The following is a 27,610-nucleotide window of genomic DNA, read 5'->3' as shown; positions in this document are numbered from 1 at the left end:
CTCTCCTCCTTCACTTTCATCAAGAGGCTCTTCAGTTCTTCATTTTCTGCCATAAGGGTGGTCATCTGCATATCTGAGGTTATAAGATTTATACAAAATAAGAAAATAGATTTCATCCTCCTGAATTGAATCAGAGCAACTCCCAACTCATACCAACCCCCAACTCATACCATTTTCTTTGGACCCTCATGATAACCCTGTGAGGTAGGTAGGTCTGAATGAAGAAAAAGATCTAGAAAGTCACCCAGGTACCAGGTTGTGGCAGGAGAATTCAACTGCTACCTTAAGAAAAGAAGAATAATGTAACTGTGTGTCTCTCATTGTGCACCTATGCATTTGGTCTTGTAGATGAGGAGACAGAGGTTCCAGAGCTGGTCTCCGAAGTGCCCTCTGGTTGTGATCTGACCTAGCTCTACTGAGGATGTGGACAGGTTTCCATCACACGGCAGTGCTTCTTTTTGCTCCACTGTGAGCGTTACCACTCTGGTGAGACAGCTTTAGCTATGGCTTGCGTGTCTGTCATTCTCTGTCCCTTGGAAAACCTATTTCATGGTCCAGTAGAGCAGAATTTCATCCAGTAGCACTTTGACTCAGTGGCTTCAAAGTGTGGTACCACCCTCCAGCTGGGTTTGGGGCAGTAATGCTTAACAGTCTGGTAGTTAAATCAGAAACAATAACACAACAGTCAGGTTTGGTTCAACACCCTAATGATTCCCAGACCTCATGCTCTAAGTGGAAGAGGTGAGAGGGGACGGATGAGTCTCTGATTCTGTAGAATTCCTGCCATGTTCTTCTATAGCCAGACAGAGCAAGAAATTCCATTTTAGCCATCACCCCAAAGCCATGATCCCACTCTGTGGTTGAACAAGCTTGTGCTTCTTTGACAGCCTCACAGGGTTCAATGCTGACAGGCTGGGAATAGCTGAAACAATTAATTCTAAAATTATCCCCAAGACAAATCTCTTTTTGTCCAAAAATTCTAGGTTGCTTTGATGCCTGGAGTGTGTGGTATTTGGGTGTTTCTTCCGACATTAAGCAACAAGCTCCAGTCCCAGGGCTCTAGGGTCTCCAGACATGGAGTGTCCTAACTTGCGTGTGTCCCCCTTTCCAGGTTAGCACTGGTGTGAGTGCCCCAATGTGATGAGGCAGTGGACCTTCAGACTTCAGTCCCCTCATATGCTCTGACAAGGGTGGCTTGGTTCACGGGTCACATCAGGATAATGCAAACTGAGCTATGCATTTACTGTAATTCTAATCAGATGACTCTATAATTGGAAGAACACCAGTGGCATTCTGTCTTTGGAATCTTCTCCATTAAGTGACTGAACGAGGGCCAGGGAACCTTTGCTTGCCCCAAATGTAGGTCCTGATGGAGATGTTGGAATCTGGGTACTATGTTCCATTCTCCTTTTGTTGCTAAGATGCTAAATCAGTGTGGAATTGGCACATCATGTGTATAGCAATCATTTCCCCTCTCCTCTTAGTACTATCTGGCCAATTGCATTTCTAACACTAAAGAACAAGTGGGATGCACATAGTGTGTATATAGCAGGGCAGTGGGGAAAAATATCTGTGTATAAGCTTCATGACAGTGACTGAACATTTTAGGCAAACATTTCCAAGTTTAGATTGTGTTCAAGTTTGGTCATGGTTGTCTAAAATCACAAGGATACTGAATTTCTTAATCTTTCTGGTTATATCTGTTAGAAATATTAAAGACAAATGTATTGAGGAAGCAGATTATAGTAGGAACTTTGCAAAGTATTGGATCATTTGGGGAAATATAGAAATGAGTCAGACCTAAACTCTGACCTCGAAGAGCTCATATTTGGAGAGAGCTATAAGTCATGCTCATAACAATTATAATCCAAGATAGAAAGTACAAGTTCTGCAGCATTGCGATTTAGAGGAAGGAAAGATCATTCCTATATAGGAATATCTGGCTTGGCTTCTTGGAGGAGGTGGTTTTGAGACACAATTCAAAGAGTGGGAGGTTACCTGGTTCAGGGAAAAACCAGGGGAAGAAGAGTTACAGGAGCAAAGGTGAGAGGGGAAATGTGAGGATGTGGGTATTGGTGAGGGTTGTCTTTAAGCAGCCGGGGTGACTTGGACTTTACCAGCGTCAGCAATCTGGGTCAGATTCTTTATGTCAGTATTTCTCAAGCCTCCTGTGCAGACACATGGGGATCTTATTAGAATCAGATTCTGAAGCAGTAATGGGCGGGGCCTGAAATTCTGCATTTGGAAAAATCTCTGAAGCGATGCTGATGCTGCTGGTCTGGGAACCACTGAGGATTTTTTAAATTTTCTTAAAAAATTTATTTTATGTTGGAGTACAGTTGATTAACAAAGTTATGTTAGCTTCAGATGTATGGCAAAGATCACTGAGGGAAGTAGGAACCAGTAGGGAAGGAGTTGCTGCTATAACCAGCCTTATACATCCCTTTAAGGAGACATTCTCAGGTTGTCACACACACACACACACACACACACACACACACACAACTGGTACATCAAGCAAGATTCAGGTGAATGTTTGCTTTCTGTCCTTCTTTCCTCAATCGCACTGACTCAAAAATCCAGTTAGAGGGTGAAAGCGGACAAGGGGTGGAAAGATATTCAAGACCTGGATTAGAGAGACCAGGTACGACACAAATCACAATATAAATGCTGTTTTGGTTTCAGAAGTGGTTTCATCTCCTAAACTGATTGTTGCAGGGAAGAAGTGAGCTGATGATTGTCTTTTTATTTGAAACCAGTTGAAATCCTGGCCTTCTGGCTTGGTCATTAATGTATTTTGTAATATGATGATAATACTTTCATTATACTATGGATGAAAGGGTAGAGATCAGGGTCAGAAGATCTGACCTTAATCCTCTAACCTGTCTGAGTGTCACATGAAGTTCCTCATCTAGAACATTTGAGAATCAACCTTTAACTGGCCAGCTCTCGGTTCTTCATAAAAACCAAATAAGCCAATGAATACGAAGGGGCTTCTTAGACTGACAATTGCCTTGCAGGTGAAGCACCTGGCAGGTGTAGGGGCTGCCTCTTATTACTACAGATGGAGACGCTAGTCTTTTCTCTGTTCTTGGGAATTGCTAGTGGGATGACTTAGCATCTGTGGGGAGGGGCCTATGGCAGCCTCAGGGGCAAGGCCCCAGGCTCTATGGTGTGGGATGTCGCCTGTGGAGTTTGCGTCTTGTGTCACAGCAGGATGCACCTGCAGCCAGCGGGTCAGACTTGCCCTCGCATCTGGCTGTATAGCTTCCTGTGATCTCTGGGGAAGTGTCATCAGCTGCTATATTGCCGTGCAAAGCATCCTCTGGGAGTGACGTTGAGGCCAGACCCAGGTGCTTGGGAGCTTCTGTCTGAGTTATGTCTTGTGTTCTCTGCTGCCTAAGGAAGGTTTTCCTGGCTTCAAACCTAGAGCTGGTAACCCTGGCAGATGGGGATATTTGTTGAGTAAGGGCAGAGTCAGGAGCATTAAGCCTCCAAGGGCTCAGAGGATATAGGCATTACATCAAGAAACAGCCTCTGGACCAGACAGAGAAGAAGGTAAACAGGTGGCATTCACAGTGTGTGGGGAGAGGGGGCGATGACTCCTGAGAGTCAGACCTGCAAAGTCAGTAGCCTGGACCAGAGAGTTCATTTTTAGGGAGGATTCTGCTGCATTTCAACCTTGATAGAATTTGGTGTTTTCAAAACAACAGACAAGAGATAACTAGGGGGTCAGGTTCAATCCCCTTATTTTGCAAGTGAGGCAACTGAGGTATTTGGTAGGGGCTTGCCCTGGTTACACTCTAAATGAATGGAAGATCCCAGGGTGCATGCCAGGTCTTGTGATTACCTATTGCTGGTTGAAAAGGATCATCATTTTTGCCTCTCTTTGGCCTCAGTTTCTTCATTTGGAAAAAGAGGGGATTGGAAGAGCTGTTCTCTCCCTTCTATAATCTTCCAGCTCCAATATTTGATGAGTCCCAGGGACCCAGATTCAATCCTGGCCCAGGACCTCGCCCCCTCTGGGTTGTGCTCTGAGGAATCACACCCTCCTCTCTTACTCTCCCTCGGGAATCTGCAATAGTGTTTCATCCCTGTTCCCAGACTCACTTTCACAAGAGGAAATCAATAGATTCTTCAAGCGGTTGGACCACAGGATCATGCCTGGGCCTATTTTGTCAACCAGGTGGCTCTGCTGAGGGAAGTCGCATGAGTCATTGTCGGCCAGAAATGTAAATCTGGCCTGAGGCTTCCCTTGCAGCAAAATTTAGGTCAGTAATAATAGTGAGCGTCTGTGCAGCACGTTACAGTTACAAATCGCTTTACATACCTCATTTGTTTATCACAACTATTCAGAGATGTCGCTGTTATTGTTGTGCCCATTTTGCAGATGAGGAAAATAGGCCCCAGAGGTATGGTAATTTTCCTAAGGTGACAGGAAGTGTGAGTGGTCGACCTGGGACTTAGTTGTCTCTTAGGACTTGGTTAAGTCTCTGGACTTTACAATCCATGTTCCATGCACCACCTCTTTTATATCAGGCTTCTTACTGCCAACTCCTTAGCTTCCAAGGAGCTAAACAACAGCAAGGAAGGTCACTCTGCTTTGTGTCACTTCCATGGGGAATCAATGGTTGTAGAACACCAGTGTGGGTATTACAGTCATGGCAACAGGCCCAGGAACAGAGCTTCCATTCCTCAAATGGAAGACCAAGTCTCCTGATTTCCAAACCAGGGCCTTTTTTTCCCCCCCTATTTTGTGAAATATGAAACATAATTCAAACACTTAAAAAGAGGATGATGAAAACTATAACATTGCAATAAACTTTCTTGAGGGCATGTGTGTGCTAAATCACTTCAGTTGGTGTTCAACTCTTTGCCACGCTATGGACTACAGCCTGCCATGGGATTCTCCAGGCAAGAATATTGGAATGGGTTGCCATGCCCTTCTCCAGGGTAATCTTTCCGACCCAGGGATTGAACCTGCATCTCCTGCACTGGTAGGTAGATTCTTTATCACTAGGGCCACTTGGGAAGCCCATTACCCACGTATTGCCAATTGTATCCACTTCTGAGCTTATAGTGGAGTTGTACTTCCTGGCCCCTTGAGCCAGGTAGGATTGTACAATTAGTTCTGGCTAATTAGTTGTGAGAAGAGGTGACCATGTCACTTCTAGACTGGAGCATGTAATTGTTCCCTCTTTTCCTTGGCATGGCTGCCTGCAAGAAGGTGGTGGCTGTTCTGTCAGCCTTGGTCCGTGAGTAACAACAATGATCAGAGCCCCTTTGCCAACCCACCATGAATGAGCAAAAAAAGCCAAATCTCTGTTGTCTGAAGTGTCTATGATTCAGACTTTTGTTACCGTAGCAAAACCTAGCCTATCCTGACCTTTATGTCCATCTTTCCACCCCCCTGAATTTGAAGGCATGCTTCAGCTTTTACAAGAAACAAACATTACCCAAAACAACTGAGTCTCTGTCTAACTCACCTTTTCCCAGCCCTTTTCCTTGACCCCTCAAACAACCACCATCCAAAAATAGGATGCCTTTGTCCTATTCATACTGGGTACATTTATTCCATAGACATGTGTCCAAGACAGTATACAGTGTTGATTCATGTTTCTAAAATTTGCATGAATGATGTAATAATACTGACTTATTCTGCAAATTGCTTTTTTCATTCAATATTATTATTTTAAATATGTTTGATGCTGGTACATAGTTTATTCACCTTAACTTCTATATTGCATTTCTTTTTCTTAAATGTGTTACAATTTATTAAGCCCATTTTCATATTAATGGGCTTTAAAGTTTCTATTCCTTCACTTCATATGGTCAGACTTCAAGAATTTTAGCTAATCTGATGGATGTGAGATGGCATCTCTTGATTTTAAAATCTGCATTCTTTATTAGTTAAGTTAAGCATTTTACCATATGCTGAGAATCATTTCTCTTTCAGTACTTTGCATGTTCATACAGTCTACCAATGTATCTCTATTGCTTTTAATTTTTCTTATGGATGTATAGGATTTCTCTGCTATATTCAGGGTATTAATCCTTTGTCAGTTACATATGTTGAATGTGCATCTGTGACTTGCTTTTAATTTTTTTTTTTTTTGCTGCCCAGTTCTCAGTTGTTGCAAGCCACTGGCTGCCTGCTTCTGGACACACTTGAGTTTTCAGATCATGGCAACGACATGGTGAAAGTAGCTTGGAGGTGTATTTTGAAAAGCCTGTGTGAATAAATGTTCCTTGACTCTAAATATCTGTAGTAGGCTCAGGAATGTGTTCTTACAAAAGAATCTGTGAAGGACCTGTTTTGCTTACTCAAGGATCTCATTTGCTAATATAATTGTGTGGTGAAAGCAAAAGAGCCAGGTGTAAGTGGAAAAAAACCTTAGTCACTAGGGCTTGTTTGGGCTGCTCAGTGCCGAACGCTGGGGTGACAGGTTCTCCTGCCATGGTGAATCCTGGCAAGATTTGCCTGGCTCTCTGACATTCTGTAGCCCCAACATTTGTGGCAGGATGCCTGAAAGAAGTTTCATCCTCAGGTGGTCTCTCCTGTCAACCTACACACCTTGGAGAGCCTTCCCCAGGGTATGATGGTCGCGAGTCTGGGACACATTCATCAGAAGGTAGGAGAAAGCAGTGTCTTGAAAGTGCCTTTAGCTTTCCAGTAGGGAGAGTCACTTTCAAGCTTTGTTTATCTCTCTGTGCCTCAGCTAACCCCAGGAGAAAACCTTAGCTCAGGACAGGAAGCTCAGAGCACCCAAAAGGATGACTGCAGAACTCAGGACTATTTATGTCTGCCTCTCACATGTTGCTCCATCTCTGCCCCAGGAGGCCAGGCTGCGCAGGTGCTCTAAGGGCGTCTGATACACCATCACTCCCTAGGAAACCAATGGGCATGGAGGAAGCTGAGCTCTGGGATCAATTACGCTGGTGAAACTACAAAGGTTAGGGATGAGCCAGGAGTGTCGTGGCTTAGGAACGACTTGCTGAAAAAAGACTCGATGTCCCCAGGGGGAAGTCACCCAGCATGTCTGGCCCGTCGGCCCTAGTGCTTGGCCCGAGGAGCCAGGACACGCCTGCCGTTCCGGCTGACTCACTTGAGTGGCAAATTCTTTTCTCCCGTACAGTCTTCTCATCTTCAAAGGGAATTTATTAAGCCCCACAATGCCATCAGCACTGGGCCAGGTTTTCGTACTGGCCCATTAGGTGGACACAGGCCTCTGCCCCCAGGAGCGTGCCGAATGAGGTGGAGGATAGCAGCTGAGACTGTTGACATTGTCCGAGATTATCCTGAAGCAGCTGGTACAAACCCTCCTGCTCTTTGCAACGGTGTGTATGAAACCCTCAGCGCATGCTGTATTCTCTCTTCACCCCCGTGCCTTAGCTCTCTCTGTTCCTTTTGCCTGGAATGCTTTTCCACTCTGTGTGGTTAGAACCTTCAAATGCCAACTCCTAGGCAGAGTCTTGGGCTTCCCTTATGGCTCAGCAGTAAAGAATCTGTCTGCAAGGCAGGAGACCTGGGTTCAATCCCTGGGTTGGGAAGATCCCCTAGAGAAGGAAATGGCAACCCACTCCAATATTCTTGCCTGGGAAATCCCATGGACAGAGGAGCCTGGTGGGCCACAGTCCGCGGGGTCTCAAAGAGTTGGACGCAACTGAGCAAGCGTACACACACAGGTGGAGTCTTCTCTGATCACCCCGGGGGGCAGCTGACCTCTCTGAAGTCTGCATCCACATGGCATTTTGTATCCTTGTTAATATGGTGCATACCACTCATGCCAGAAACTTCTGCTTACTTGTTTATCTTCCTTAGTGGAGTCTGGCTTTCTTGACAGTGGTTTCTCTGGTGTTTTCATCTATATTTCCCCACCAAGAATTCAGTAGATTCTCAGTAAACACATGCTGGATTAAGTCCAGTGAGGGTACAGCATGTGCTTTTATATGATTCCACCTTGTGGCACAGGTCACATGTGTCTGAGTCTTAGTTTCCTGCTTTGTAAAATGGGAGCGGGGAGGATACATGAGGTAAAGGGCCTCCAGGAGGTTTTCTGGCTCTATCATCTACGAGTTGAACATTCTGGTCTAGCAGAAAACTGAGAGTTCATTATAATTCAGTAAAGACCAGGGTACTGTTCTCATTTACATGTATTAAAGGGCCCCATAGTTACTTTCCACCTCTAGTCTGTCACCTTTACAAATTAGAATTGTGCAAATTCTCTCACTGAAGCTTCAAGAGGCTTGTGATTGATTACAGGAAGTATATATATTTTATCTTCCCTGGGGAATAAAACTGTTGAACTAAGAGATTCTTTGAAAGGAATTTCTGACTGTATCTTCTGATGACTTTTGTCAGCCTGGGTGCTGGGAGGGGTCATTGTGTGACTGTGCATGTCACCCCAGTATCTCTTTTCCCATGGATGCAGGTTGCAATGCATATGTCAGTTCCAGTAGCTTCTGACCCATCGACCAACACTTTTCCTACGCCATCTCTCTGCCCCTTGAGTTAAAGGTTTGAAATTCCCTGCTTGAATAGTATTGAGGGGCTCTCATATTCATAAAATGCTGGGTACTCAAATCACTTCATTCGTGTCTAACTCTTTGCGATGCTATGGATTGTAGCCCACCAAGTTCCTCTATCCATGGGATTTTCCTGGGAAGAATGCGGAGTGGGTTGCCATTTCCTCCTTTAGGGGATCTTCCTGACCCAGGGATCAAATCTGCGTCTCCTGTGTCTCTTGCTCTGTAGGCAGATTCTTTACCACTGAGCCACCATGGAAGTACTTATAAGGTGCTAATAATACACAATTTTGATCTTTCCCTGCCTATGAAGAGAGGCAGGACGAAGGTTATTATTGACCATTTTGCAGATGGAGCTAAGACTTAGACAGGTGAAGTGACTTCGGAAGCTGCATGATTAAGAAGAACTTCTGAGTCTGGCCTAGGGAGAGCCGTTTAATCCCACTGTTCGAAATTTCATGGACTGCTTTAAAAATTGTTTGCATGGCTGTTTTCTTGACTGGTTGCTCTGAGGCTTATTATTTGGTGAAACCTGAAGCAGGTGAATTCCAATAGAAGGAAAGAAGGGATCCTAACCAACTTCTGATTTTGTGGCACCAAGAGGCTGTGTTCATTAGTGAGAGGGAAGTCAGATGAGCTGGGGCTGTGCACTGGAGGTTTCTATCATTAGCATCTTACTTTGCCAGTGAAGGAGTTGTTGCAACCTGAAGGAGGGCTTCCCTGTGAAAGCCCGAGATGACTCGGTTCTAGGGCAGGGTGAGGGGACATCTTAGGGGTGCGGGGTCTTAGTGCCCTCCCTTTATTTCTCAAATCGAGCTCAAGGGGGTATGACTTGCTAGTTTTATCTGTGAAATGGAGATGATACATCCTTCCCAGCTTACATCAGGGGTGACTGTGAGGGTCACATGTTGTATGGAGGTGACAGTGTTCTGGAAACTCAAAGTGCTAGATGAAAATCAGGCAGCCTCATTCCACTTCCAAAACTACAAATGGTCTTACTGGAGGGCTGGGAGCTCAGACCAGTGTTCTTTCCCTAAAAGTGGTTCCAAGATGCATTATGCAAGAGAACACATAGCATAAAGTATGAATAACCACAGTTCTTGTCAGAACACTGGAGAGGATTAAGTTAGGTAATGATGTAAGGGCATTTTAAAATGGTAACAACTGCTATTGTTATAACATTCTTGTTCCTCAAAGGTTAAAAGGTAGTTCCCAATAACCTGAATGGAATTTACCCAAACCCTCTGTGGTGCTATTTATGTTGTAGCCCTGCCTCATCCTGGGACTAGTTTTACTTGGCTAAGAAGTAACAAAATGGGCTGGGCTGGAACGCCTCTGCTCAGATTTTATTTCTCATATACCTTTTAGATGCTCTTTCTGAGTCAATGACTCTAGCTTTCTATAACAATCTATAGGCTTTTGGTCCCTTTGGCTCTAACTGATCCCTGAGGATTAATTCCTTTCTGAAGAGGGTTTTTTTTTGTTTGTTTGTTTGTTTGTTTCCTTTTTTTTAACCTGGGGGAAAAAATGGTTATTCTCATAAATTGTAAAGGAAAATTCCTTGGGAGCCTAAAAAACACTTGAAGTGAATAGGGTGCAAACTTGGCTTAATAACATCAAAGGAAAGCATACATGCTTTTTATTTCCTAAGAAAAGTAAAGGCACCTGATTATATGGGGTATGCACTGAGGATATTAAATAGTAAATAAAAAATTAAAGCCATAAAAATAGCAAGAAGACAAATATGTTAATTATAAGGCTTTCTCAGTACATTACTGCAATTGAATGTTAAATATATCTCTGAGCTTCCTGGCAGGCCAGGAAAAAAGTAAACAAGATGATTTACATTATGTTCTTTTTCTGATTGAAGGGAGTGTCTTAATTGTTTGAATTTTTTTTTCTGGTACTAATGTTGAAACCAAATTTCATACCGAGTAATCCTCAAGGGTAATGAATCTCTTTAGCAAGAGTTTTACGTCTAATGCAGGAAAGTTCTTCTTATATCTCTATCTTGTTCCCCCTTTTGAGTTCAGAGACTCATATAAACTAGTGCCTAAATTTCTTCCCCTAGATATTCCAAAGTCACCTCAAACTGAACATATACCAAACTGAACTTCTTTCTGAAATTAGTTCATTCTCCTGGATTCATTAATTCAGTTAAAGCAGCATATACACAAGCTGTCCTTCCCTTAGAAATCTAAAGATTGGAGCTTCAGCTTAAGCATCTCATGGCCTAATTCTTACATCTGTACATGACTACCAGAAAAACCATAGCTTTAACTATATGGACCTTCGTCTGCAAAGTGATGTCTCTGCTTTTTAATATGTTGTCTAGGTTTGTCATAGCTTTCCTTCCAAGGAGCAAGCATCTTTTAATTTCATGGCTCCCATCACTCGCATGGGAGTGAGTTTGCTTAGATGACTGTAACCCTAACCTCCAGCCTGTACCCAATCCATCCTAGAGACTTTCTCTCTTGATTTTGTTTAAATCCACCCTCTGCTCTATATTCCCATCACCACTAGTTTAGGTCTCACCTGGGCTACTGCAATGGCTTTTTAATTTGCTTTCTTATGATTTCAACTTGTTTTGCACACTGCTTCTCTAGAAATGGATCTATAAAATTGCAAACTGAATCCTTCTGTAAGTTTTCCAAAGGCTGTGCATGGCCTTCACGGTGAGATCTTTACTCCAGGCTTGGCAGGTGAGAGTTTCCAGCCTCATCTGCTGGTGCACCTCTTACAAATTTTCTATCACAGTCTACTTGTTCCCTCAGCACACATCATGCTCCTGCCTCTGTGCTTTGCACCACCTATTCCTTCTGCCTAGAGATTCCTCCTATTTTGCAAACCTGACATCCTCCATTCTGGAAAGCATTTCTCACCCCCTCTCAACCCCCACCATAGTTAAGTGCTCCCTGCTCTGGAGACCCCAGGACAGGGCATATCTCAGTTATACTTACTACATGTTACTGTAACCATTGGCTTTGTTTCTGAATCCTCCAAGAACATTAACTCTTTTTGGAGCAACAGTGGTGGAGTTTGTTTTCTTGGTCTTCAAAATCACTACAGATGGTGATGGGAGCCATGAAATTAAAAGACACTCATTCTTTGGAAAGAAAGCTGTGACAAACCTAGACAATGTATTAAAAAGCAGAGACATCACTTTGTTAGGGCTTCCCTGATAGCTCAGTTGGTAAAGAATCCTCCTGCAATGCAGGAGATCTCAGTTCAATTCCTGGGTTGGGAAGATCCACTGGAGGAGGGATAGGCTACCCATTCCAGTATTCTTGGGCGTCTCTTGTGGCTCAGCTGGTAAAGAATCTGCCTGCAATGCAGGAGACCTCAGTTCGATTCCTGGGTTGGGAAGATCCACTGGAGGAGGGATAGGCTACCCACTCCAGTATTCTTGGGCGTCTCTTGTGGCTCAGCTGGTAAAGAATCTGCCTGCAATGCAGGAGACCTAGGTTCGATCCCTGGGTTGGGAAGACCCCCTGGAGAAGGGAAAGGCTACCCACTCCAGTATTCTGGCCTGGAGAATTCCATGAACTATATAGTCCATGGGGTTGCAAAGAGTCGGATATGACTGAGAGCCTTTCACGTTCAGTTTGCTGACAAAGGTCCATGTAGTTAAAGCTATGGTTTTTCCAGTAGTCATGTACAGATGTAAAAATTAGACCATAAGATGCTTAAGTTGAAGCTCCAATCCTTTGGCTACCTGATGCGAAGAGCTGAATCATTGAAAAAGACCCTAATGCTGGAAAAGATTGAAGGCAAGAGAAGGGGGCAATAGAGGATGAGATGGTTGGATGGCATCACTGATTCAATGGACATGAGTCTGAGCAAACTCCAGGAGGTAGTGAAGGACAGGGAAGCCTGGTGTGCTGCTGTCCATGGGGTCGAAAAGAGTCTACATGACATAGCAACTGAACAACAACAAAAGACAGAAATGGAATCTCATTCATCCTCAGTTTCCAGCTCTATACATGTGTCTGACTTAATTGGAGCCTCATAAGTATTTCTGGACCAAATGGGGTGGAAGAAAAGATAGAATACTGTTTGACATGCCCAGTGAGGTTGAGTTTAGGATGTGTTCACTAGTGGTACAGGGATCCACAGAACTTTTTCTTAAAGATATCTAGAGGAGTGGGTGGAGAGACAGTGCTTTAGGGAAACATCCCTTGAAAGCATCTTTCTGTGCCAGCCTTTGGTAGCAGCTGGTGGCTGACAATGAATGGTTTTGTTTGCAGAGACCTCAGTGACTGATATCCTGTGTGCCAACCAGACAAATCTATATGTCTTGATCATCCTGTATATGGGTGGATGGATAATGGCAGTACCATTCTATTAAGAAAAGAAAGAAGCCTGGCCAGGTCATGAATTATGATGGTGTCTTCCTGGGTTTCCCTCAAGAAGTATTACTTTCCATCTATGCCCTGGCACAGCATGGGTTGAGTGCTTTCCTTGCTCCACTCCGTCGAGTTTTGCATTGTATACCATTTTTGTCATATGTATCTGTATTAACAGGGGCACTTTATAAAATGCAGATTTCCCCAGGCCCTCTCATCCCCTCAGAGATGGCCTCCAAGTCGGCTGGGGAAATCTACCAAGCAGGCTCCGTTGCCTAGCTCCTCGCTGACCTTGTCCCGGCTCTAGATTGACAAAGCTTGGGCTCAATCTTGTTTTTAACCTCCACAGGTCATTTGGTGTGAAAGTCTGTGAGCACAAGTAATTTCCAATGTCCCTGGGCCCGGCACAGCAGAGCTGAGCCACCCCACAGTCCTGGGGGCTGCTCTCTTCATGTCACACCGATCCCGCCTGGGAGCAACTCTACTCCAGGGAAGGGATTTGAGCTCCTGTGCAGGGCTTTTCCAGTGTGGTGTCAGTTGATAATTCTTATGAATAGCCATGTCCAATAATCTATTTTTGGAAGTTAATCATAATCACTCAAATTCCAGTAGGATTTTGCTTTTCTCAAAATACTCGCACTGGTGTGATTGCCTTTGATCTCATGGTAGCCCTATAAGGCAAGCAAACCAGGGCTGTTCCCATTTTACAGATGTAAAAACTGAGACTCAGGGAAGGCAGGTGACTTATAAAAGTTCACACAGATGGGATTGCTAACACTTGGTCTCAAGTTTCCTGACTCCCTCTTCATGCTGTGTTCTGTTTTACCTTGCTTGCTGATCTATTATCAGATTTGCAAGTTGAAGAAGAGGAACATTACTTAGGATGATAGAACAGTATTTTAGGGCTCAACAATGTCCATAAAGAAATCCATAATTGAGATTTGCTATAAAAATGCTAAGTACAAATTTAAATAAAAATTTTCATCTTTGAATTACTGGAGGAACAGACACTGTGACTAGATATTAAAACTTGAAACTTGTGTATTAAGAAGGGTTCCAAAGTCCATTATACCAACCTCAGCGCTGATCAAAGTTTCCATAGTGTGATGGAACTAGCTTGCATTCAGTAGGGAGAGCTAGTTGTGGGCATCTTTTCCTCACTTCATGGTTTAGTGATGTCACATTGGTAGCTTGAAATCAACATGGTGCTAGAATTTACCCCACGGAAGTCAGCAAATGCTACAATTCCAGGTTTTGTCATCCCAGAGAACCAGTTGTTAAACATTTACCATCACAGCACTGTTTCTAGCTAACAGTGACAGGCACACACTAAGAATTTGAAAATTCTTCTCTGTTGTCTGCGTGGGACAATCTTCAGTTTTCCAGTCTAACCATAAGTCGTACCCCATTCATGGACTATGCCATTCCTTAAACAGGAGATTCTTTCCAGCTGAGCTTACAAAACCAAGGTGGATGGGCTTCTACCAATGGTCCTTCATATTTGTATAGTTTGCAGATTGTTTGCATACCCCTCATTACCTCAGAGCTTTCTGTGGTCTGTGGGGCAGATGCCTTCTTCTTTCAGTAGAAAGGAAGGTCCTGAAGATCCCACAAAGGATGTGACCACTCCCAATGTCACAGACCTAATGAGTGCAGACAGGGGCTTGAATCCTTCTTGTTCTGTGCTCCTTCCCCTGATACCAGGCACCCTCCTTCACCTAGGACACTTGCAATACCTGTAGCTCAGGCTGAGGTCTTGGTCATGGAGAAGGGATACCTAGACACATTCTGGGGTGTAACATGTCTCTTAGCCTTTGACAGAAAAGGACAAACAGGCTAGCTTGGGACTTTCTGCAAATAACAGCTTGCCCCACTTTACTGGTCTCATGCAAGGGCATAAGTCTACTTTCACTCACCCTTAGCCTTGATCCTCTCTTTGATTCTTTTAAAAACAATTCTAGAGATTTTGTGTCTTTAGGTCCTGTTCTCAGCAGAAATTTGGAGCCTCCTGAGTGACCAGCATTAATGCCCCACTTCCCTTCTTGCACAACTCCCAGCTTCTCTACTGCCCAGTGATGGAATTATTGATTGGTAAGCATTTCACAACACATTTTCAAAACATGCTGAAGGCCAAGAATTAATGACTCATGGGCAGTCACATTTCTGTCTGCCATGGCCCTTCTATGTTATGTTAGTGAGGTTGGTGAATATAAGACCAAGGAGAAACCGAGATAAAAGTCAACTCTGTCCAACTCTGGCCAGCAGGACTATTTGGTGGCTGAAAAAAACAATTCTTGGTCTTCTCTTTAGCGCGTGTTCTGTGGAATCACTTGATTTTTAATACCAGGTATCTTGAAGAATATAAGATGAAATTGAAGGATTTCAGGACTGATGTTGCCATCAAATTATCCCAGTAGGTCAGAGTACCAGGGATGTACTCAGCTGAAGAAAAAGGCCAGGGTGGTATCTGGAGGAGGGGGTGTGGCGGGGGTAGGTGGGACTTTGCTGCTCTGTCAGTCTGTGATTGAACAGCAGTCCTTTAGACTTTTAGAGAGATAACCCCCGATCCAGTCTTGTAGATAATTACTCATCTCTTTGAAAAGTGAACATTGTTAGTCGCTCAGTTGTGTCTGACTCTTTTGTGACCCTACGGACTGTTGTGTGTGTGCTAAGTCGCTTCAGTCATGTCCTATTCTTTGCGACCCCTTGGACTGTAGCCTGCCAGGCTGCTCTGTTCGTGGGATTCTCCAGGCAAAAATACTGGAGTGGTTTGCCATGCCCTCCTCCAGGGGATCTTCCTGACCTGTGTCTCACATCGAACCTGTGTCTCATGTCTCCTGCACTGGCAGGCAGGTTCTTTACCACTAGAGCAACCTGGGAAGCCCGTGGACTCCTGTCCACAGCCTTTTTTTCAGGTAAAAATACTAGACTGGGTAGCCATTCCCTTCTCCAGGGGATCTTCCCGACCCAGGGCTCAAATCCTGGTCTCTTATATTGCAGGTAGATTCTTTACTATCTGAACCACCAGGGAAGCCCATTCACCTCTTTGTTTGAGGCCAATGAGAATGCCTCTTGGGATATTGTGGAAGAGCACCTAGCACAGACAGCTCCAGACCAGCTGGTTCACTCTGAACTTGGCCACCTACGATTTGCGTACACTAACAAGTTGCTAGACCTGTTAGAGCTTTAGTTTCCTCACCTGTGAAACGAAGACAATGACAAAGACCTCCTTTCAGAGGGCTGTTTCAAAGATCAAGTGATAAAATGTATGCAAACATTTTGGGTACAAACTCTAATGCATAAAAAGACCTAAAGTCTGATTCTCCATGGGCTGGTTTAAAGGTTTGGGGGCAAAGAATAGCAAGGGGATATTTTTTTCTTCTTGATATGAAAATTTTTTCTCACCTTTTTTCCCCCTCTAAAGTAATCTAATTTGCAGAATTAGAATTTCTGAATGCCTTTTCAGGAACAATTATGGAACTGAAAATTTCTTCATCATTCTCCTGTAGGTGTTCATACGCTAATTACCCGGAAGGTCCTTTAATATCATCACAGAAGTAAGTGTTATGTAGTTGAAGTAATTAGTGGTGTTTGCACCTCCTTTCTTTACCAGCATAGCCCCTCCCCACCCCCACACCCACATAGTCCGCCCCCCCCAAGCTCCTGTGGGCAGCATCGCTCCCCTCACCCCTGACTAGAGGAACAAACCAGTGAAAAAAAGGAAGTCAATTCACTTATGTAAAGTACATTCTGGGTGAGGAAAGGCAAGCATGTCTGTCTTCTCTTCAGGACATATCAGTACTTAGGGAGAACTTGGCAGTCTCCCGCTCTCACCTCTCCATTGTAAAAAAGATCCATAAGGCTCAGGACTGAGAAATGACTTCACCAGGGTCACATGGCTAGCTTGGGGCAGAAGCAGGATTCAAGACCCCATCCCCTGACTTCTGCCTCCTCTCTCTATTACACCAGATGTGGAGAGGACACAGAGAACATAAAAGTAGAAAGAAAAGAATACATTCTGGTTGAGTATCTTGGGCTTCTGGTTTTCAAGGACAGTTTTATGATCAGTGGCAATGATGCCTCAAAAGCTATGGTGATTAGCTTGAATGAACTTCTGCAACAAACACTTATCACAGCACATGATGCGTCAAACACCTGCTAGATCTGAGTGTTGGCACCAAAGCTGATTTCATGGTCAAAGAAAAGAGAGGGGAAAGGAACTTGGCTGAACAAAGCTGGCAGACTTTTCACTAGAAAATTCAGAGGTAATTTCTGTAGGAACAGGAACACATTTCCAAAGTCTTTTAAACTGTCTTTAAATGTGAGAGGGTGAATTTACCAATTAAAGAAGTGAAGATCACTGAGGACCGTTTGGTGCCTAAGGCCTCTTCCAGACTGGTCCCTTCTACCTGCCTTGGTCAGAGTCCTAGAAGCCTCAAGATGGGCAGGTTCAGAGGTTTGCCCTGAGGTTGCTGATTTCCATCTAGGCTCCCGCACAAACACATTCCAAAGCACTCAATCTTCTCCATAGAATCTCCTCTCATTACCAGATGAAGTCAGAGGGGCAGGGGCCATCTGTCTCTCAAACGGAGTCTACCCATACAAAGTGGATTCTTTAGCCTGTTTTGGAGGTCAACCTACATCAACAGAATAGGCAGTGGTCAAACACACAGTCACTTCCCTTTGGCTACCTACAAATATTTGAACTGCAAGATCTGTTCATTTGTTTACTCTTCTAATAGTTATTATTTGGGAGAGCATTGGGTTAGAATCCCTGTTGGATATGCAGCTTGCTGGACCTCAGTTTCCTCACTTGTAGGATGCTACTCACTGTCTGCCTTGTGGACCTTGCTAGTTGTTTCAGGAATCATTTGAATGACATATCAAAGTGCTGTTTCAACCCTAAAGGCTGCTGTGAGACTGAGGGATTGTTGCTACTACTCTGTGTCCAACAATGTGCTAGGCACCCGGGGATTACAAAAGAAATATAGGAGATGATCCCTACACTCCAGGAACCTATAACCCTATATTAGGAAACAAGACAATTCATTTGGGTATCCAAGTGAAATATATGAAACACCTCAAGGCTCTATTAACTGCTTAAATGATGGGTAAAGACGCTAAGATTTGTAGGAGCTCAGAGAAGCTGAGATCATCAGCCAGGCAGGAGATGTTGGGAATGATTCCTGGAGGAGGTAAGGCTTGAGTTGGGAGATGAAGTAGACAAAGAAGACAGAAAATCTCCCCATCGGGGTGTGGCATAATGGAGTCAAATAGTGGAAGACTTTCTTGGTAGATCAATCTACTTGGCATTAGAGTCACCATCAAGCTTGAATTATGGGTTTAAGGATTTTAGAGAGTTATTAGAAAGGAAAAGTCAGGACAGTTTTTAGGTCAATAATAAGCCATGATAATGATTTAGGAGGACTCACATATGAAAGATGGACTTGTGGGGAGATACAGGAGAGAAGGGGGATGGTGGGGGAGTCCAGACACAGGATGCTGTGGTTTGGACTAGACCAATGGAAACGGTAAGAGAAGGAATTACATGTAAGTGAAAGAGTTCTGCTTGTAACAGGAGAATAAAGTCACCTTATTAATCCTTCCTCCTTTGTTCCTGCTTCAACTTTGAGATTTGAGTTAAATTGGGCAAGGAGGAGCAAGAAATAGGGAGCATCTCTATGTGAACACTGGAAGATTCCAGAAAACCCAAATTGGTCTCACAGTGTCTATTTGTCTCTGCATAAAAAAAGGATTTGAAGTTGCTGGCTGATCCAAAGAAAGATAGATTTTAGGAGCTGGCCAAAATCATAAAGTTCACCTGTTCACACCTGTAGCCAATTTCAGAACTTCTGCTCCACTATCTCCAGGAAATATGCATCCATTCTCTTCTTGAACTTCTCTAATGAAGAGCATTCACTAGTGCTTGAGGAAGACCTGTAGTTGGTTGTATCTGTGCTTCACAATTTTTAAACTTTGACCTTTTGTGAATTTCCATAATTGATTCTCTTATTTGTTCCCAGAGGCCTCCAGAACTTTTTACATTCCTTTCACATCTTCTTGATTCAGTCATTTAATTGCAGAAGCAGGGCCTACCTTCTAAGTTTTCCTTGTCACTCACATTTATAAATTACCTTTTAAATTAGATAAGTGAAGTGCCACAAAATCTCATTACTTCTATTTTTGGTTATCACTTGACCCCAAGAAAAGAGACTTTGACTCTGGACTTTACAGAAAAAATAAATAAAAAAGAAAGAGAAAATTGTAGGTTCCTTCTTATCCTTCTTTCTCTACTTTGACCGGGATGTTTTATCTGCCTTGTACAAAAGTCAGGTCCCACAAAATAGGTGTTTTCATCTCTTTCTCTTTTCACCTGAGCGGCTGGATATCTTTCCAGGGATTTGGTATCAGAAATCAAATCCAAGAAGTTTAACTCAATTCAGGAGTCCTGCCAGGCAGAGGGTGAAGTCAGGTCAATTAGAGGGGGCAGCAAACATGAAGCTTTTAAAAAGCTACCGCTGTATATTTCTTTACCGTCTGAGCCACCAGCGCTGTATATTTGGAGCACAAAACAGCTTTAGTTGGTAGCAGTTGTTATTAATAAAACATAAAACAAAATAAATCATTACCATCACCATCACCATCGCCATCATCATCACCAACACCAACCAGGCAAACCCTCAAATGTCTTCACTGACACAGAAGGAAGATTTGTATAAACACACTACTGTCCTCTTATGGCCTTTATTATTGTCTAAGCAAGTTATATTGACATGGTCTCTTGGAGGCTATGTTGCAGAAAAACTTCAGTATTTGCTTGAAAAGTTTAGGGTATAAAGGATCATCTTAACAGAATATAGAAAATGCTCCATCAGGTCAAAACTGGCAAGTAAACAAACAGAAGCAGGTCAGTTCTCTTTTTGGCACCAGGCAGGACCATATGCTTCCAGAGATGATAATTTAAAAATAGCCTGTCACACAGCTCACATTGTCACCCCGGGACATGGTGGGGGTGGGAAGTATTGCCTCACACTTAATAATAGTGACACTTCACATTTACCCTCACCTGTTTTCAAAGTAACTCAGAGTACTTTCCAGTTATTAATTTTTCTTAAAATAATAATAATAAGTCGAATCTTTTGGAGTCCCTAGAAGTTGAGTAGGAGCTGGTATGAGTCTTCCCACTTTACAGAGAAGATGACTGAGGTATTGAAAAATAAAGTTACTAAATCAGGATTATGGGGTGACTCAGGGATTAGTCTTGTGCTGTTAAAGCACGCTGGGCTGACAACTGCAGCAACATCCTGGGCTGTGAGAGCCACGAGTTCATAGGATGTTGCACAAAAAAGAGAGACAGTTGCTTCCCATTGCTTCTGTTTTGAAATGTACTTGCCTTTCATTGTTAGCATTTCATCAGTTTCCAATTTTAAGGCAAGTGGCTTACTAGCCATGGTGACCTATATTTGCAGACCAATGTACAGAGGCATGACAGTATAATCTCCACACATCTCCACACTTTCTGGCAACTAAGATGATTTTATACTCACCATTTCATCAGACCTATATAATGAACTGTAACTTAGGTAGGGCCAGAGGTTTAAGGGAACAAAGGCTCAGGATGTGAGGGAACTTTCTCACCTTGTGAGTGCAACAGACACCGATGGAAACCCAAGTCTTTTCTCTGCATGTGTGGGATGTTTTCCTGCCCCATGCCTTCATCTAGGTCTAAGTCAAGTGGTGAGACTTGGCTGTAGACTGTGAGTTACTAGGAAAAACATCCCCTTCTGTGCTCAGGTTTGACTCTTCCCTCCATCTCCTAGTTTGGTACCCAACACTCAGTTTCTAATTGGTTGCATAACTTTGAAGGGGGGATTCTAGATGTGGCAAAAAACCAAAGGAAGCCAGTAATAAACTCCCTTTTCCGGGGGAAGGAAATCTCTCGACATACTGAGAGGTCCAGGCAGATGGTCTGGATACATGTGGAGTTCACTGATGTGTTATTGACTAGCCTTAACCCCTATTCCAACTGTAACTCCCTCTGCTCTGTATCATAACCACTCTCTTTCCAACACCCTAAATTCCCTTGCTTCCCTTCATTGGGCAAAACCCTCATACTGGTGAAATGTGATTATCTTCTCAGTCCTCCTTTGCCTGCAACTAAGCAACAGAATGCTGTTAAGAACATTGTGGATCATGTGGTCACTTTAAATTTATGACCACAGCCCTCAGTGGACCCTGCCAGTGTGCCCTCTAACACTTCCAGCAAATTTACTTTATCAGGCTCTGGGTTGATTTTTTTCATACCTTTATCTCCCTCTGAAATCTCCACCGTGCTGCACCCTCTCTGTACCTCAGGCTGATGACCTTCCTTCTTTGTTATCAGAGGAAATCACTGCCTCTTTCCTCTACCAACTCCTTAACTCACCTGCATCTGGACCCACATACACTGCCTACTTCTTATTAAGTGGAGGGAGTGTAACAGCCTCTTAAGTTCACTTCTTCCTTGTGTCCTCTGGATGTTATCTCCTTTCACGTACTTCTTTCCTGCAACATTATTTTCTCTTATTTTGTTACATCCATTCTATTAGCCAACAAATATGTTTTCAACATATTTCAACAACTCTCCCTTGACCCCACATATCCCCATAGCTGCCATCCCGTTTCTCTGATACCATCACAAAAAAACTTTAAAAAAGTAAAATCTGTGTTTCCTTTCTCCTCTGATCAGCTCCCATTCTTTCCTCAACAATGCTTCAAATTTCTTCTGACTCTATACTTAACAGCCCTTATCAAGGTCACCAATGGTGGATGCACCCAAAGCCAAAATATATTCAACTAACTAGATTATTCGATAGAATGCACCATGGTTGATCCTTCTGATTTTGAACGTTTTCTTCTCTAGCTTTCTGGAATTCCACACTCATCTCATTTGCTCTTACCTTCTTGTCTCCTTGCCTGGCTCTTTCTCCTCTGTATCAAATTTTGGAGTGCTCAGAGGTTCTTGTTTCAATTCTCTCTCTACTCATCCTAGATAAACTCCATGAATCCTAAAGCTTTAATATACTATCTATGTGCAGATGACTTCAAGTTTCTGTCTCCACCTGACTTCTCCCTCGAGTTCCAGACTTGATAAAACTCTAATTGTATATCTAATAGGTATTTCACAGAAACCATGACCCAAACAAAACAACTGATTTATCCCTTTCTCCTCCTCCTATTCCTCCTTCCCAAGTCTTCCCTGTCATGGGAAGTGGTTTGAGCCTTCTAGCTGCTATTTGTTCAGGGTAAATACTTGAATCATTCTAGTAACTTTTCTGACTTCCTTCAAGCTCCATGTTTAATCTATTAGCAAGTTACATTGACCTTTACGTCTAAAATAGGTGTCAATCCAGACTATTTTTCATTATCTCCACAGCAATAATCTTATTCCAACTACCATCACATTCTTTCCCTAGACTCTTGTGCCCCTAGTAACTTTCTGTGCAGTCACCAGAGTGATGTTTCGAGAATCACAAATTATGTCACAGCTCTGCCAACTTCTCTTACTATGACCTGTAAAACCATACAGGTCCAGTCCCCTGACTTCTGTCTTGTTGTTCAGTTGCCAATTTGTGTCCAACTGTCTGTGATCCCATGAGCTGCAGGCTGCCCTGTCCTTCACTATTTCCCTGAGTTTGCTCAAATTCATGTCCATTGAGTCAGTGATGCTATCCAACTGTCTCATTCTCTGTTGCTCCCTTCTCCTTTTGCCCTCAATCCTTCCCAGCATCAGGGTCTTTTCCAATGAGTTGGCTCTTTGCATCAGGTGGCCAAAGTGTTGGAGCTTCAGCTTCGGCCTCAGTCCTTCCAATGACTCTTCAGGGTTGATTTTCTTTAGGATGGACTGGTTTGATCTCATTGTTGTCCAAGGGACTCCCAACAGTCTTTTCCAGCACCAGAGTTAGAAAGCATCAATTCTTCAGTGCTCAGCCTTCTTTATGGTCCAACTCTCACACCTGTACATGACTACTGGAAAAACCATAGTTTTGACTGTATGGACCTTTGCCAACAAAATTATGTCTAACATCATCTCCTTTCAATCTCAGCCTCATCCACAATGTTCACTGGGTTTTTTCTCCCTCAGACTTGCCAACGCTTCCCAACCTGAGGGTCTTTGCACTTGTTCCCGCTTCTGCTAGATGCTCTTCTTGCACACTTTCAATGACTACTTCATCTTATCATTCAGGCCTCAGCACAAGTTTTGCCATGCCCTGGGAGCCAATTCACCTGAGCTGCATTGCGAAGGTGGTCCCCTCCAGGACCGAGAAAATAAGTATCCTCCCCACTTTCCCACCCCAAACAAGTATTTTCATTTAGGTTGAATTTGGGTGAATTATACCCTCAACTTTTATAAGTGAGTCAGTATAAAGATTAACATTGAAATTTGTGCCTACTCTGTCCCTTGTGGTTTAAAAAATATGATTTCCCATGTCATTCAGGGATCTTTCTATGAAGCCCCATCAGATGAATTCTCTTAGGTCTAAGGGCTAAAATGTCTGTTTCCCCTGAGGAACTGGTAATGGGACACTGACTTGGCTTTTTTTTTTTTGGCTTTGCTAACACAAAGCTCAGAGCCACAGTCTTGGCTGAATTATTGCAAGTGTGTAGAACTATACGACCTGGTTACCTGTGTAGACAGCAGCATTTGATAGAACTTTTCACAATCATGGAAATATTCCACATCTGCAATGTCCAATAAGTAGCCATCAGCTACATGGAGTCACTGGGCACTTGAAAGGTGGCTAGTGACCCTGGGAAGCTAGATACTTTTTTTTATTATACTTAGTTTTAATTAATTTAAATTTAAATAGACATGTGCCACTGGACTACCCTGGGGACTCAGACAGTAAAGAATCTGCCCGAAGCTTCAGGAGACTCGAGTTCAATCCCTCAGTCAGGAAGATTCCCTGGAGAAGGGAATGGCAACCCACTCCAGTATTCTTGCCTGGAGAAACCCATGGACAGAAGAACCTGGCAGACTACTGTCCATGGGGTCACAAGGAGTTGGACACAACTGAGCGACTAACACTTTCACTTCACATGTGTCATTGGACTGCATGGGCCTGGGTATTCTATGGTTTATTTCCAAGACATTAGAATTTATTTTAATGTCCACTTTATTATTGGTTATTATATTTCCTATAAGTTGCCTTAATCATTTGTGGCTGGTTAAAACACACACACACACACACACACACACACACACGCATTTAAATGAGTAATTGAAGATCACCTGAAGAGAGGAGCCTGGCAGGCTACAGTTCATGGGGTTGCAAAGAGTTGGACACAATTGAACATGCATGCCTTAGTATGCTTTTAGCCTTAGGCGACATGGTCAGCAAATGCAAACAATGAGTCTAAAATTCTCCCTCTTTTGCGGAGCTCTGTGGAAAGGCTCCAGCAGTAAGTCTGAGCTCCAGATTCTAATCTTTGTTTTGTGGTTGAATAAGACCTGTGACTCCAAATGAGCTAGATATTCAGTATGTTCAGATGTAAAGTGGGGTTTCTAGAATGATGGCTTGGTGCTTTTGGCATTTGAGATGCCAGATGTGTAGCCCCTGCACCTATTCCCATGCTTTCTGGAACCTGGAAGCTGGCCCTTGACTACCTACTTGGAATATAAGGCAGATGTCAGGTGATTTCATTCCTGCCAGTGCCTAGGGCAGAGTCACTGATAAACCAGCTTAAAACAAATATGAATCGTCTCATCTTCCAAACCTCTTTAGGGATGGGGAGCCCACCCTAAGTACTTAGGTATTTGGATGATTTTTAATACAGGATGAGCTACTATTTTTTAAGTTATATAAAAGCATAAAACTGATGTCAGAAGACTTGGGTTTCAATCCCATCTCAGCTACTAACTAGCTATGCAACTTTGATCAAGTCAGTTTCCTTTTCTCTCATATGGGAGGATTGAACCAAATGACATTTAATTTCCTGTCTTACACTAGCCATAACAATAATAGCTAACATTGATTGAGAGCTTAGAATGTGCTGAGGTGCAATACTTTATTTAGTCCTACAGTGGTTGATAATACTATTTCCAGGACAGAAGAAACTGAACTTCAGTGTTTCTGAGAGTTGACAAATGGTGGATTCTCTATCTGAACCCTATGGTCTGTTTTCAGGATTCTCTTTCTTACATTTTGGCTTTGCTAACACAAAGCTCAGAGCCACAATCGCTAGCATTTTGTGTTTTATCATAGGCCTTAACACTGTTGTTTTTCTGGAGTTGTCTTAATCCTCTCAACCAAAGCTTCCCAATCTGGACCCAATGGACCCAAATATTTTCTCCTTAGTCCTTGGAGTAATCAGAATCAATGGGTTGGTTGCCAACACAACAAGTACACAATTATTCATTTGCCTAGTATGCTGTATAAGTATTAATACTATCACTTTCTAAGGATGCCATGACATGGAAAATGTTGGAAAGCACGTAGATTTAGACATACATCATGACTCACTCGAAAGCTTTAGCTTGGACATTTCACAAGTCATCACACATACATTTTACAAGATCGTATCAGCAAGAGACGTTCTGTCCCACAAATTGACTCCCTGAGACGGGAGTATCACAGTCATTTCTGCATCTCCAACACGTCCATCTCAGAACCATCTCCAAAGCTGATCCTCAGAATAGAAGCTATCTTGCTCGGTGATAGGGTAGCATCCCCATGTTGGTTAGAATCCTAGAATTTAGAGCAAGAAGGAAGTTTAGAAAATTTAAGGCCATCCCAAAGAAGGTAGAGGCTTTTTTCAAGGTCAGTGTCAATGTTGGAATGAATACTCTGGTCTCTCTCATGCCCAATCCAGAGCCTTTTCCCTGACCCCGTTTCTCAGACTGAGCAACAGAATTGGTTTTGTTGGGAGATGAGGCAGAGGAAACATAACTGAAATTTCATCTCCCCTCTGCAGATGTCAGGAGAAGTGGAGCACCACTGGCAGAAGAACCTGCCTCCCTGCTCCTTCAAAGGCCACAGACCCATGAGAACCATTCACTGTAGCCTGAGCCACATGCCTGGAGGCCACAGCAGAGCACAGGAAAGCGGGGGGAAGTGGAAACGTGCGAGCAGACGGCTCAAAGCAACGGGCTCACCACCGGAAAAAAAAAATAAAAATAAACACGCTCAGAAATAGTGTAACTGATATGCAAAGGAGATCAAAACAAGGGTTTTTAAAATATCCTGGCTGCTTTAGAGGTGGTGGGGGGTGGTAAATGAAGTGAGGTTACCAATGTGTGGTAGGGGAAGGGGGCGATGAGGGGATGGTTCACTGCAGCCTGCTGGGCCATGGGAAACTGGAACCCCCAGGGGTACTTCAGATGAAAATGTGGGAGGTCTAAATCCCCATGGGGAGCTCCGAGGCAGGCATGGACTTGGGAGCAAGAACTGCAGAAACCCTCAGCCCCAGACTCCTCCCTTCCTGACTCCTTACTGTTCCCTGAGATTCTGTCCCCTCACTTTGTGTCGTAGTCATTTCCCTGGAGCAGGGCATGAGGCTCAGAGGAGCCAGCCATGGAGGCACTCGGAAGTCCACCCAACTTGGCTGAACTTCAAGATTCAAGTCTGCAGTTTGGAGCCATGTTTCATGATTAAGGGCTGGGGCTAAGCAAACTCACGCAAGACAAATTCCCCAATCTCTCCCCAATTGCACTGAAGTGCAGTTCCCTTTCCTTTCAGTGGGTCATGAGCAACTGTAGACATGCGCTCTCTTCAGAGGAAAGGTTTATTTTGAAACTGGTTCCTGAAATGGGAAACCCAAAGGTTAATGATGGCCCTGCTAGCTGTTTATAGCCTCCCTCTGCCAATGTAACCATCCCTAATAATAGCTCAAGGATCATGGGACTTTTCCAGCATCAAAGGCCATTGGTCAACAGCATAGGTAAAAAAGGGAGCATTCGCTTCTCTGTTGATCCAAATGTCCTCATGGATTTTAACAGAGGAAAGACACTGGGCAGGAGTGGGTGGCTCGAGCTTTGGAAATTAACCATCCCTCATAGAGGTTTAGCATTTAAACTCACAAAGCACATTCACATCTATTATGGAGATATATGCGCTAGGCAGTCAATCATTCACATTTCCCAGTTGAAAAAACTGAGGCTCCAAGCTGAATGGTATGGGCTTCTCTTGCAGCTCAGATGGTAAAGAATCTGCCTGCAGTGCGGGAGACCAGGGTTCCATCTCTGGGTTGGGAAGATTCCCTGCAGAAGGGCATAGCAGCCCACTCTAGTACTCTTGCCTGGAGAATGCTGTGGACAAAGGAGCCCGGAAGGCTTCAGTCCATGGGGTTGCAAAGAGTCAGACAGGACTGAAAGACCAGCACTTTCACTTTCACTTTTAAGGTACATGGTACCAGGGCAGTGCTGTATGTTCATTACCAAGTCCTGAGGGGCCAGAGATGGAAATCAGGCTCTTTGATCTGGACTTGAACCATCCTGCTCTATCCCTTTCTTCCTCTTCCTTCTCTGAAAAAAAGGTCCACTAAACACTTCAGTTATGGAAAAGAAGATTTTTACTTTTGATCCAACATTTACTCTGTGTTTCTTACTTGTTGGGTCATGAGAAGGCAAATACTACCCCTAAGTTTTCTTGAACCTAGCATTTAGCAGAGAACTACCAATAGATGTATGTGACCAACTCTTTTTCAATATGCAAAGCCCAGGCCTGGGCTGAGGTGGGAGATGGCAGGTAAAGGCAAGC

The 27,610-nt window shown here is 43.5% G+C and overlaps 1 long non-coding RNA gene across 3 annotated transcripts; it reads left to right on the top strand.

The window, feature by feature from the left end:
• Positions 1-6,407: 6,407 nt before the first annotated feature.
• Positions 6,408-26,046, top strand: LOC133073411 (uncharacterized). 3 transcript variants are annotated; one of them, XR_009696979.1, is made up of 6 exons: positions 6,408-6,632; positions 6,838-6,953; positions 7,137-7,338; positions 14,851-14,963; positions 16,382-16,429; positions 25,827-26,046. It is a non-coding gene; the product is annotated as an uncharacterized LOC133073411 (long non-coding RNA). The 3 variants fall into 3 exon arrangements; XR_009696977.1 differs by lacking the exon at positions 6,838-6,953; XR_009696978.1 differs by lacking the exons at positions 6,838-6,953; positions 7,137-7,338.
• Positions 26,047-27,610: the final 1,564 nt, after the last annotated feature.

Source organism: Dama dama, chromosome 19 (assembly GCF_033118175.1).
Source record: "Dama dama isolate Ldn47 chromosome 19, ASM3311817v1, whole genome shotgun sequence".
NCBI classification, from domain to species: domain Eukaryota; kingdom Metazoa; phylum Chordata; class Mammalia; order Artiodactyla; family Cervidae; genus Dama; species Dama dama.
The sequence above is the reverse complement of the archived record's forward strand: the minus strand, read 5'-3'. Positions and strand labels throughout refer to the sequence as shown.